Below are 13,272 nucleotides of genomic sequence, written 5' to 3'. Positions count from 1 at the left end.
AAGGGAGACTTTCAAGGGGGCATCTGGTCTCTGCTGTGAGTGACCCGATAATCCTCTGCTTTTAGGAACTCTAGGGTTCAGTGTAGGACAGGCACCTCAGAGTTTCCCACCCAAGGGCCAGGGAGCTGTGCTATTTAAACACCAACCCACAGCAGTCACTGAAGGGCGGAGCGCATTACCTTCCCGTATCTGACCTGCTGGGCTCACTCACGGTGGGCTCTGACCGCCAGAGAAAGCTCTCAGGCGAAGAGACGCAGATGCTGGCCGTCAGAGGTCTGTGGGCCGGCGCCACAGAGCCTGTTTCATCAGGCTCATTCAACGGGAAGCCGTGCAGCTTTTATTTCACAATAATAATTTGAGCTTACAATAAGTTCCCCAGACCTCATTGAAGTGATAAAAATAATAAAAATAAGAGGAGGTAAAAAGTTCTGAAATACCACTGTTGCAAAGGAAGAGCAACATCAACCAGGCAGAAGCCTCGAGGACTTCCTGGAAGAGGTGAACCTGGTGTGATTGGGTATCTTACAACCGCAGCAAGGACGAGGCCTGCACGAGTCTGCCCTGGGATGCTGGTTTGCACAGCACTGCGCCAGCCGGGGCTGGAGGCCAAGAGACTGGGACCTGTGAAGGGAAGCTCACGGTGACCGGGGCGGTTGCTGCCAACACTCAGAAGAGCTATCCATCCTTTTCAGTACAGGCTTTCATACTTATAAATAGCAACATATATTTGATTTGACAAATCTCCAGTCATCTGAGAGGATTAAGCAGTCTCGAAAAGGGAACCAGCAGATCAATCAGAGCCAATGGCTTTTATTAAAAAGAATTATTACAGAAAACTGGAGCAAATGTTTGAAAAATTCAAATTTGCTTTTCAGTGAAATGTCAGAGGATAAAAGAAGCATAAGATAGGATACTAGGAGAACAAGAAACAGTTCTTGAAAATAAAATACATGATTGTATAAGCCCAAAATAAGACAGGACTGCAATGTATATATCATTGAAAACTTAGTGAATTAGTCACTAAAGTGATTTAGTGAATTATCAGTAAACTTGTAGGAATTAATACAGTCCTCTCAGAACACAGACAAGAAGATAAATTCATGAGATAAAAATAGAGTGATAGATATAATGTCCCGATATTCATATAGCAGGAGTCATAGAATAAGAGAGAAGAATGGATAGAAGTGAAATATTAGTTAACAAAATAATGAAAGGAGATTTCCTGAGCTGAAAGAGTTTTAGTTACGGGTTAAAGAGATTCACTCAGTTCAGTTCAGTTCAGTCGCTCAGTTGTGTCTGACTCTGTGACCCCGTGAATCGCAGCAGGCCAGGCCTCCCTGTCCATCACCAACTCCTGGAGTTTACTCAAACTCATGCCCATCAAGTCGGTGATGCCATTCAGCCATCTCATCCTCTGTCGTCCCCTTCTCCTCCTGCCCCCAACCCCTCCCATCATTAGGGTCTTTTCAAATGAGTCAACTCTTCGCAAGAGGTAGCCAAAGTATTGGAGTTTCAGCTTCAGCATCAGTCCTTCCAATGTACAACCAGGACTTATCTCCTTCAGGATGGACTGGTTGGATCTCCTTGCTGTCCAAGGGACACTCAAGAGTCTTCTCCAACACCACAGTTCAAAAGCATCAATTTTTCGGCGCTCAGCTTTCTTCACAGTCCAACTCTCACATCCATACATGACCACTGGAAAAACCATAGCCTTGGCCAGACGGACCTTTGTTGGCAGTAATGTCTCTACTTTTTAATATGCTATCTAGGTTGGTCATAACTTTCCTTCCAAAGAGTAAGCGTCTTTTAATTTCATGGCTGCAGTCACCATCGGCAGTGATCTTGGAGCCCAAAAAATAAAGTCTGACACTGTTTCCACTGTCTCCCCATCTATTTCCCATGAGGTGATGGGACCAGATGCCATGATCTTAGTTTTCTGAATGTTAAGCTTTAAGCCAACTTTTTCACTCTCCTCTTTCACTTTCATCAAGAGGCTTTTTAGTTCCTCTTCACTCTCTGCCCTAAGGGTGGTGTTGTCTGCATATCTAAGATTATTGATATTTCTCCTGGCAATCTTAATTCCAGCTTGTGCTTCTTCCAGCCCTGCATTTCTCATGATGTACTCTGCATATAAGTTAAATAAGCAGGGTGACAATATACAGCCTTGACGTACTCCTTTTCCTATGTGGAACCAGTCTGTTGTTCCATGTCCAGTTCTTTTTTTTTTCCCATGTCCAGTTCTAACTGTTGCTTCCTGACCTGCATACAGGTTTTTCAAGAGGCAGGTCAGGTGGTCTGGTATGCCCATCTCTTTCAGAATTTTCCACAGCTTATTGTGATCCACACAGTCGAAGGCTTTGGCATAGTCAATAAAGCAGAAATAGATGTTTTTCTGGAACTCTCTTGCTTTTTCGATGATCCAGCGGATATTGGCAACTTGATCTCTGGTTCCTCTGCCTTTTCTAAAACCAGCCTGAACATCTGGAAGTTCTCAGTTCACGTATTGCTGAAGCCTGGCTTGGAGAATTTTGAGCATTACTTTACTAGCGTGTGAGATGAGTGCAATTGTGCGGTAGTTTGAGCATTCTTTGGGATTGCCTTTCTTGGGGATTGGAATGAAAATAGACCTTTTCCTGTCCTCTGACCACTGCTGAGTTTTCCAAATTTGCTGGCATATTGAGTGCAGCACTTTCACAGCATCACCTTTCAGGATTTGAAATAGCTCAACTGGAATTCCATCACATCCAATAGTTTAGTTCGTAGTGATGCTTTCTAAGGCCCACTTGACTTCACATTCCAGGATGTCTGGCTCTAGGTGAGTGATCACACCATTGTGATTATCTGGGTCATGAAGATCTTTTTTGTACAGTTCTTCTGTGTATTCTTGCCACCTCTTCTTAATATCTTCTGCTTCTGTTAGGTCCATACCATTTCTGTCCTTTATTGAGCCCATTTTTGCATGAAATGTTCCCTTGGTATCTCTAATTTTCTTGAAGAGATCTCTAGTCTTTCCCATTCTGTTGTTTTCCTCTATTTCTTTGCATTGATCGCTGAGGAAGACTTTCTTATTTCTCCTGGCTATTCTTTGGAACTCTGCATTCAAATGGGAATATCTTTCCTTTTCTCCTTTATTTTTCGCTTCTCTTCTTTTCACAGCTATCTGTAAGGCCTCCTCAGACAACCATTTTTGCCTTTTTGCATTTCTTTTCCATGGGGATGGTCTTGATTCCTGTCTCCTGTACAATGTCACAAACCTCTGTCCATAGTTCATCAGGCTCTCTGTCTATCAGATCTAGTCCCTTATATCTATTTCTCACTTCCACTGTATATTCATAAGGAGCTGTCTGGCTCAGATCATGAACTCCTTATTGCCAAATTCAGACTTAAACTGAAAAGAGTAGGGATAACCACTAGACCATTCAGAGATTCACTAGTCCTAGGCAAAACTGTTGCAAAAAATTCACCCAAGGGCATATCTGGTAAAATTTCAGAATTGCAAGGTTAGTATAAAAATCCTATAAACTTTCATCCAGGAAGAAGTTCAGACCGGCACTGGCGTTCTTGTTTGTGATATTACTGGGGGCTCAGACAGGAAACAACGGAACAATGTATAAATAATCCTGTTGATTAAGAATTATGGCATTAAAATTTTGCAGCCTAACTGAGAACAAAAGAGAGATACTTCCAGAAATGTCAAGACTCGAAATTATAACACCCAGGTACGTCCTGAGAAACAAACTTAGAACAATTATAACCCCATAAAAATGAACAGAGAATTAAGATCTCAGAAAGTAGAGGGCACTGTAATACACTAGAAATCTAAAGAGAAACAAAATAATTTTTAGCTTTACCTAATCAGTGTTTCCCAAGTTGTAACATGTATACCACACCTAGATTGAAGTGATTTTTCCTTTAATAGTTATATACCTATTTTCACATGTGATTGAAACATACAGGGAGCCCCAAATAAAAAACTTCACATTTATTTTTAATTTAATATGAACTGTTCAGTGGGTAGTTAAGTTTTTAAAAGTTTGTTGATTTAGGACTTTCCTGGTGGTCCAGTGGTTGAGACTTCTTGTTTCCAATGCAGGGGGTGCAGGTATGATCCCTGGTTAGGGAACTGGGATCCCGTATGCCATGAAGCAGTCTTTAAAGTGCATTGGCTTAAAGAAAAATATTAAGTAATTTACAGTACAGAAGGTGTATTTTTAAGATAGTATGAAAATGAGCAAGTTTGGGGAACGGCTGGACTAAACAATTGTTGATATTGTGGTTATAAAATGTGTTCCAGACTTACCAGTTTGTGATGACAGAGTAGGTTCCAGTTTCTTTTAAAACCCAAATTACGAGTCTGATGTCCCAGGTGGGAAACTAACACAAAGTCCAGTCCTTCTCTTCCCCAAATACCCGTCAATAAGTCTACCTTCGAATAATCCACGCTTGCTTGTATTTTCCCCTGGGATCAGGTCTCCTCACCTTTACCTGGGGGTCCCTGCGGGGAGAGAGGCACTCAGGGACGGCCCTCGTGCCAAACTCACTGCCCCGGCGGCAGCGCTCCCTCCGCAGTGCGGGGGGCCCTCTTGGGGCTGCGAACTGTGCTGACGTCCCTTGATGCAGGTGATCTCGGGGAGCAGAAGAGAGACAATGCGGAGCGCGAGACAGAGACGGGGAAAAGCCCATCTACGGGTGCATCATCACGGTCACTGCTGTCAGCAGAGGGGGTTCAGCCCCACCAGCACCTCTGAGAAGTGTACAGAGCGGCTTTTCAAACTACCCATCTGCTGGACGGGAGGCTGGATCCTTTGTCCACTGGCTGCCATTCTGTATTGGTCAAGCGCTGCCCATAGGGTACTAACTGCTTTTCACTTCTAAGCTGAGCTTATAAGCCAGCCCAGAAAGTTCCCTGGCGTTGAGAGAAGGCACTAGCACAGTATGGAGCAGACAAGTGGTGAGTCTGAAGGCAGAACAGCAGCAGCAGAAGGCGAATGGGAACTACCCACTACAGTGAAGGCTGAAATCGAGCCTGGTCTGGAGGGGCGGCTAAAGGTGCAAGCGCAGAGGTGTCTACTACAACCCCTGCAGCAGGTCAGCTCCCCTTCTCCTTAGAGTCAGTTTCAAATCAGGGCCCCAATATCCACACTGTTCTATAAAATATAGATATAATCAATCACGTGCTATGAAAACATAATGATCAAAACTAATGCAAAAATACATAGAAAAGCTGTATATTCCAACCACAAATGTAAAATATTATTAAAAAACTCACTTCCCCATATCCTGCATTCTTAGTTTTATGGCCAGGATAAGAGTGATTCCTCAAAGAAAGGGGATGCTACAGCAGAAAGGAAAAGCGAATTGGCAAATGAGAAAATAAAAGGTGCCTATTACATTTGGCCTCTTGGGTTTCTCTCTTTCTCCCATATCTACAATACAGTTAACTCACACACAGTGAAAATGTACTCAGCTCCCCCCTTAAGATTTGACAACCAAAGTGGCATTCAGCTGTCACACCCAGCTGTTGCAAGTTGAGGGTCTCTGGATGATGTACAGTCCATTCCACCGGTCCTTACGCTAGTCACTCAGTTCCTAAGTATTTACTGAGCAAACTGGGATATCGTTGTTGCTGTTGTTTAGTCGCTAAGTTGTGTCTGACTCTTTTGCAGCCCCTGGTTGTAGCCCGCCAGGCTCCTCTGTCCTTGGGATTTCCCAGGCAAGGATACTGGAGTGGGTTTCCATTTTCTTCTCCAGGGGATCTTCCCGACCCAGGGATTGAACCCACGTCTTCTGTATTGGCAGGCGGCTTCTTTGCCACTGTGCCACCTGGGAAACCCAAACTGGGGGTATAGAGGAAGAGTAATCGCCCTCAAAGATCTTATATTCCAGTGTGAGGGGAAATAGATCATAAGCATGAAAACAAACAGATAAGATGAAATCAGGTACTGATAATTGCTAAAAATAGACCAATTAATGAGGTATGATTGGAGGTGGGGAGGATGCTGAGATACCCTTCTGAAGCGATGGCATTTAAGATGAGATGTCAGCAACTGGTGTCTTGAGATATCTTGATTAAGGTGAAAACATGGAACTATTAGACTACAGACCCTCATGAACCTCTGGGGAAGTATATGAGGTAAGGTCCATCCAAACTGACCAAAAGCATTCTTAATATTTGAAACAGAGGGAATCTGATGCAGACAATTAGTTACACAAGTTCTGGGAAAGCCGAGACTGAACAGGACACAGTAAGACTATCCAGATATTACCCAAAGTGGGGCAAATAAAGGAGGATGTGTTACCAGAGCTTAGAGATGAACACCAAACAGCGAAAGCTGGACCGCATTGACCTGGGGTCATAAAGGAAGATGAGCCCACAGCTGGAAACTGCTACAGATGCAGATAACGTGGAAGAAAAATGCCTTGATTCATTCCTTCCTCCTGCTTTCCAACCCCTCACCTATCAAAGGTAGTCATCTAAGCCAACGGCCCGGGCAGCTTGGCCAGGATCAGGTCCCCACCCCAAAACAGGCAGAAGTGGGAGAGAGAAATACTCCTTGAGAGCAAACAGGTCCAGACAGACACAGGAAGATTCCACAACTTCGTGGTTATTGAAAGTTTAATATTTCAGTCGCAAACTATTCCAATCTCTTCTCCCTTTTCCCCTGCCCTCACGCTGAGCATTCTTGAGCTAAGTTCCTGCCTTCTAGGGATGAAGATGGGGAGGAATGAGATTAGGGCCTAAGGTATCTTCTCCTCTTCCTTCATCAAGGCTCAGCCCTTCAGGTGTGTTTGCCATGGAAGGAAGGAGAGGAAACAGGACAAAAGTTTCTTTACTCACCTGACCAGGGCTGTGGTCCTTTCGAGGCTGGATGTTCCTACTTGTCTGGCTGACAGGGGCCACTGACACCCTCTGCGGCAGGCAGTGAACGCTGGTGAATCCTCTGGAGGACGTTCCTGTGGGAGATAGGACCGACTGCCTTCTCTGATGTCCGCTTAGCCCAACTGGGAACCTCACCAGGACAACAACAGAATATATACGTAGCTCCACTTCTGCCCCAATTCCCGCCTTGAAGCAAAATTAATCTTCTTCCACTTGACTCAGCTAAGCCCGAGGGCAAATTAGTAAATGATAACCAACGTGGGAGCAGCACATCAATTTCCCCTCCTCTCAGGGGCACCCCCCCATGGCTGCATCTTTGAAGCCGCCCCAATCTTTGGCTTGGGGGAGAATTACTTCTCACCACACACACTGCATTCCCCACAAGGCAGAGGGTGCTGACCCTAACTCCCCTCCGTCTTTCCTTCCCTGTCATCTCAGTGAAGATTAGAAAGGATGGATGGTGGGGAGGGACTGTCTGTGTGTCCCAGGAAAGGAACCTGGTGTCATGGCGGGCTGCTGTCTCAAGATAGAGCCGTGCTCTGGTCCTCATCTCTGGGCTTCAGCTGGAAGTCCTGGACGATGGGGAAAGTTCCAGGAGTATCCTGTTACCTTTGAACGATGGAAGGGAGGCAAGCTTACAGAGACCTAAGGGTAGAGTGTCTCGGGAACAAACAGCAAATTTCGTGAAGGTCTTGAGATGCAAACTCACTTGGTGTGTCCAAGGGACAGAAAGACTCTGGAAGGCGCTGGAGGGGCCGTAAATGGGAGAGAAGACACGGCAAGCCAGGGGAGGCAGCTGCAGATCACCTTGGCTTTTGTAGGTGAAGGTATAAGGTATGGATTTTATGTCTGGTTGCTCTGAGAAGCTCCTGGAGGCCTTCAAGAGGCAGAGGGACATGAACCGCTTTTTACTTTTATTTTTTGAGGCAGTAATATCATCAAGACATTTTTTATGATCAGAAAATACAAAACCGGCATTGACCCTTTAAATACATAAAGAGAATCCTCACAAACACATACCTCCTGCAGCTAGTGCTCATTTTATTGTGGAGATAGATACAACTATCTAGGTTTTTGCTGTGAACAAATCTGTTAGGTTTAAAACTATATGAACTGACTTTTGTTTGGAAAGACCGTCGTGACTTATGTATGCTGAATGGACTCTGGAAGCAAATGGACCAGTTAACGAACTCTTGCCATCATTGCGCTGATTGGTAATGATGTCCTGGGTTAGGGCTGGAGCACTGGAGAGGGTGAGAAGTGGGCAGATTTGGGATGGAATTAGGTGGAGCTTTGCTGAAAGGTCTCAGTTATGAGAGGATGATTCCTGGGATTTGAGCCTGGATGGGTGCCTGGTTGATGGTACTATTCCTGGTCTGGGAAGGAAGATAAGGGCATTTGATTTGGTTTTGGTTGATTTGTTTTCTTCATTATCCTATCCTCAGGGTCTAGAAGAATATCTGTCACTAGTGAGTGCTCAGTCAATATGTGTTGAAGAATTGAAAAAGCAACAGTTTGATCAGGTTCTAGCTGGGAAGCCAAATGGCCACACTCATGCTCTTCCACCTGTAATTAAATGGCACAGTGAACCATTCCATGTATTTTGCAAAATTCTATTTAAAAGACAGAAAGGGGAACAATTCCAATTAGTTGTCATTTGCCAAGGGACAGCACTGGGACAGCAAAAACTCATTTCTCTGGCAGAGGAGCAGATTCCTCCTGTCCTCCCGTAGGTCCTGCTTCTGGGGGGACTTGGGAGAGTTTCATTGAGTGATGGCATCCTGGACCCCAGAGTGGACTAGCCTCTGCTGTTCACCACAGGCCTAGAAGAAGGTCCATTTTCTGGGGAATCGGCCCCTTGGCCTGAGCTTCCTTGGAGCTCCGAGCAATGACGAAGGTCCCCACAGGCCCTGGGCTGTGGTCTAGTCCCTGTGGCTTTGGGATGAGATTCTCCCTCTTACCCCAGCTCCCCCAGGGCATCCCTCTTTCCTGGCCACAGATTCCTGCTGTTGAAATACTTTAAGGAGAAAGATCATCAAACTCTCTGCACCCTGAGAATCTCGCTGCAAGAAGGGCCTCTGTTTTATCTGCCTGCTGTTCCCTTCTGCTTTCCAACAGCCCAGCTTCAACAGAAGCATACTTTTGGGTAGCACACAGCCAACCCCCTCTGACATCCTAACATCCTAACATCTTTGGACCTCGACCTCTTGTTAAAAAAAGGTACTTGTTTTGATGTACATATACATAGTAAAATGATTACCCCTCTTGTGGCCAGGAGTCAAGAACCAGTGACTGGCAGCCTCACTAAATCTACCAGCCGGCTGTAGCAGGGGAGGAAGAGATCTGTAAAGAAAGAAGGTGAGTGTGCTGCCCCTTAAGAAAGGAGTTGGTAGACTGGGAAAAACAACAAATCCCTCTTACAGGAAGTCACATTTAATGCCAGGAACCAGAGAAAGAGTACCCGTTGGGACGCTGGTTTTATTTTCTAAGTGAGAGCAGAGAAATGAGCCTTGCGGGCAGGAATTGTGATGAGGAAGTGCTGCAGGGGTCCTACTCGGCTCAGAAAGACGGAGGAGGAAGTGGAGGGGAGGCCGGCCCGCAGCGCGGCTGCCGGGCTCTGGGAGGCGGTGATGATCACCGCGCTGCTGATGACTCAGTGCGGGCCAACGTGTCTTCCCCCGTTCCGCTTGGTCCGATTCTCCAAAGCCAAACAAATAGGAAGTGTGGTAGACGGGGTTCTTTTTAGCAGCAGTACACTTGGGTTTGCTTTCTTGGGCGTGAATCCAGTGGAAAGCAAGTATTCTCTCTGGCCTCTCTGCTACATCACAGAAATGGAGCAATCCCTGCCTCAGAGGAACAGAGCAGTTTTAAAGACATTTCAAAGAAACAGTCTTGTAACTTACAAAATGGATCACAGTAACCACAGAGTTGGCTGTGCTGACATGTCCCATGACTGCTTCTCCTTTCCATATACATTAAAAAAAAAAAAGAAAATTCTATGTATTTAAAATGTACACGTTTTGGGAGTTCCCTGGTGATCCACTGGTGAGGACTCAGCGTTTTCACTGCTGAGTCCCAGATTCAATCCCTGATTTGGAAACTATTAAGATCCTACATGCCGCACAGAAAAAAAAAAGTACTTGTTTTGATGTACATATACATAGTAAAATGATTACTAGTTAAGCTAATTAACGTATCCATCTCTCCACATGGTTACCGTGTGTGTGTGTGTGTGTGTGTGTGTGTGTGTGTGTGTGTGTGTGTGTGGTGGGTACCTGAGATCTATTCTCTTAGTAAGTTTCCAGTATACAAAGCAGTACCATAAACGGTAGTCATCCTGAGGTACATTAGATTTCTAGAATGCATTCATTCTATTAACTGTAACTTTGTACCCCTTGACCAACATTCTCCCTCCTTCCTACCCCTGGTAACCACATTCTACTTTCTGCTTCTATGAATTTGACATTTTTAGATTCCACACATGAGTGAGATCATCCTGCATCTGTCTTGCTGTCTCTGGCTTTTTTCACCTAGCATAATGTCAGCTTCCATCTATGTTGTTGTACATAGCAGATTTCCTACTTTTTAAAGACTGGATTATATATATATATATCTTTATCCATTCATTTGTTGAAAGACACAGGTTGTTTCCATATCTTGTCTATTGTGAATAATGCTGCAATGAACATGGAAATGTAGACATCTCTTCAAGGTACTGATTTCATTTCCTTTGGATATATACCCATAAGAGAGATTGCTAAATCATATGGTAATTCTATTTTTAATTTTTTGAGGAATCTCCATGCCATGTTCCATAAAGACCAATTTACATTCCCACCAATGGCATACAAAAGTTCCATTTTCTTTACATCCTCTCCAATACTAATTATCTCTTGTCTTTTTGATGACAGCCTTTCTAACAGGTGTGAGGTCTTACTGTGGTTTTGATTGCGTTTCTCTGATGCTTTGTGATGTTGAGCATCTTTTCATGTACCTGTTGGCTGTTTGTACATCTTCTTTGGAAAATTTTCTGTTAAGATTCTTTGCCCATTTTAAAAACCAGATTGTTTTTGATTTGCTATTGAGTTGTGTGAGTTCCTTATATTGTAGGTATTCACCCCTTACCAGATACATCGTTTGCAAATATTTTCTCCTATCACAGAGGTTACTTTTACATTTTGTTGACTGTTTCCTTTGCTGTGCAGAAGCTGTTTAGTTTGAGGTTGTCCCACTTATTTATTTTTGTTCTTGTTGCCTCAGCTTTTGGTTTCCTAACCAAAAAAAAAAAAAAAAAATTACTGCCAAGACCAGTGTGTCAAAACTTGTTCTGATCATATAGTTTCTATGAAAATCTTAGCATGCCAGAATCAGAAGGGATCTTAGAAATCATAGCCAACCCTCTCACATTCCAGAGAAGGAAACTGAGGCCCAGAGAGGGGAAGAGGGGGATTTAAAGGTTCCAGTGTGTTAGAGGCAGAGTGAAGCCTCACCCTGAGGTCTTCTGAATCGTTGTACAAAAATCTTTCCATTATGTCACTTAAAGATGCTTATAAGGGAGTGTCTGCTACAAATTTGCTTCTAGATGTCCTTGAAAGCAGTTGATGGGAAATTTCAGCCTGCTGCATCGAGTGAAATTGCTAAATGAATTTGATTCTTGCATGCCAAAAATATCTCTGCGAAGATGTGACTTCGGCGTGGTTTAATCACGGGACACTTGAATTCAGCCACCAAGGATGTGCCCTCACCTCCCAATGGCCTTTCTGTCTGAGTGCCCGTGGTCCGAAGGTGGTCTTTCTGAATCACCTCCTTGATTGTGCTTGTCCTCTGACGGCCTCTGGGTTCCCCCACCATGACTGTGGGGCCCTGTTGCTCAAGACTGGCCCCCACTGGGCTGCCCCCCAGTTTCGCAATGAGGCCGTGTGAGCCAGCCGCTCCATCAGACCCGCCTGGCTCTGCGCTGCAGGCTGACCCGTCTGGAACACAGCTTGGGCTTCTCCTGCTCTGTGGGGCCCAGTTAGGTTTGGCCAAGTGGCGATGGGAGGCGGGGAGGAGAGTGAGCTCAGGGCACTGATTCGCCGGGTTCCACGTCTGTGGTTTCTCCAGGTCTGGCTGCCTCCCTCTGCTGAAAAGCTCAGCTCCTGTCACGCAGCGCCCTGCGCATGGCTCTCTGCCCCCCCCCATCCAGCCTGCACTGGTGACAGCGCCTTCTGCCTCCACGAGCCCCGGGGCTTCTGCGTTCTCCCTCGGGGTTTCTCCATTCCCTGCCATGCCTTTGAAAACCAACCCTTTTTAAAACTCCCCTCAAATGACCCCACTGAGTGTGCCCCTGTCCAGCTGGGACTTGGGCTGATAAACGACCTGATTCTAACCTGGGGTCTCAGCCTTCCCCGAGCCCTGAGATATATTCTATCCCAAGAGAGAACCTTCAGAGCCTCACTTCAGGTATCAGTTTGTCTGTGGGGGTCCTTGAACCCGAACTCCTATGTCTTAATAACAAATTCTAACCTTCTTCTGGAGAACAGGCCTCCGAGACCGTAAGGTGGAAAGGAGACGGCAAGGAGCCGAAGTCAGGGCCGGAAGTCGGAGCCTGCCGGGCGGCAGGGCCAGGCTGGCCGTCGCTGGCGTCAGGTGTGAACGCGACAGAGGACCGGCACCCCGCGAAGAGAGCCCTCTCCGGCAGTGCTGGAAGCCAGAGCGTCCCTGAGCTTTCTGAGGCCGAGGAGAGTCGGGCGAGGGATTTGTGTCCACGCTCGGGTCAGAGGCCTGGGGAGCAGCAGCACCGGTCAGGGCCCAGTGTGGTCGTGGTGGGGGGAGTCTGGGCCCGAAGAGCCCCAGGGAAGGTGAAGCGCAGCGCTGTCCTCTCAGCTCTGCCCCCTGCCCCCTGAAAGCCTGCGAGTCCTGGGCCTCCGTGGAGCTCTTAAACTGCACGTCCTTGTTCTGATAATGGCAAGCTATTCAGTGGTAGCTGATGTCATCTTTATTTGCTTCTTCATTGTGCTAGACACAAAATATGTTAGATTGAGAATAATTTACAGTTGCTTACAACCTGCTTCCTTCAGACTACCACTCGGGTACAAAACTGTGGGGTAGCGCCTTCACAGAAGAAGAAATAGACAGTTGCAAATATGCCCAAAGTGAAAATATTATCTCACATTTTTTACAGTTTCACAGTTTGTCAGAGATTTTTTTTCATGCATCACATATCAATTGACTCTCACAATAAACCTAAAATATATGTGTGTGTATGTATGTGTATATATATATGTATATATACAACAAGACATATATATATAACAAGACATGAATATATATAACAAGACAAGTGACAGATATATACATCTGTCACTTGTCTTGTTATCTGTTTATCTATCTGGCATCTATTTGTCTATCTG

The sequence above is a fragment of the Cervus canadensis genome, chromosome 14, assembly GCF_019320065.1.
Source record: "Cervus canadensis isolate Bull #8, Minnesota chromosome 14, ASM1932006v1, whole genome shotgun sequence".
Lineage (NCBI taxonomy): Eukaryota > Metazoa > Chordata > Mammalia > Artiodactyla > Cervidae > Cervus > Cervus canadensis.
The sequence above is the reverse complement of the archived record's forward strand: the minus strand, read 5'-3'. Positions refer to the sequence as shown.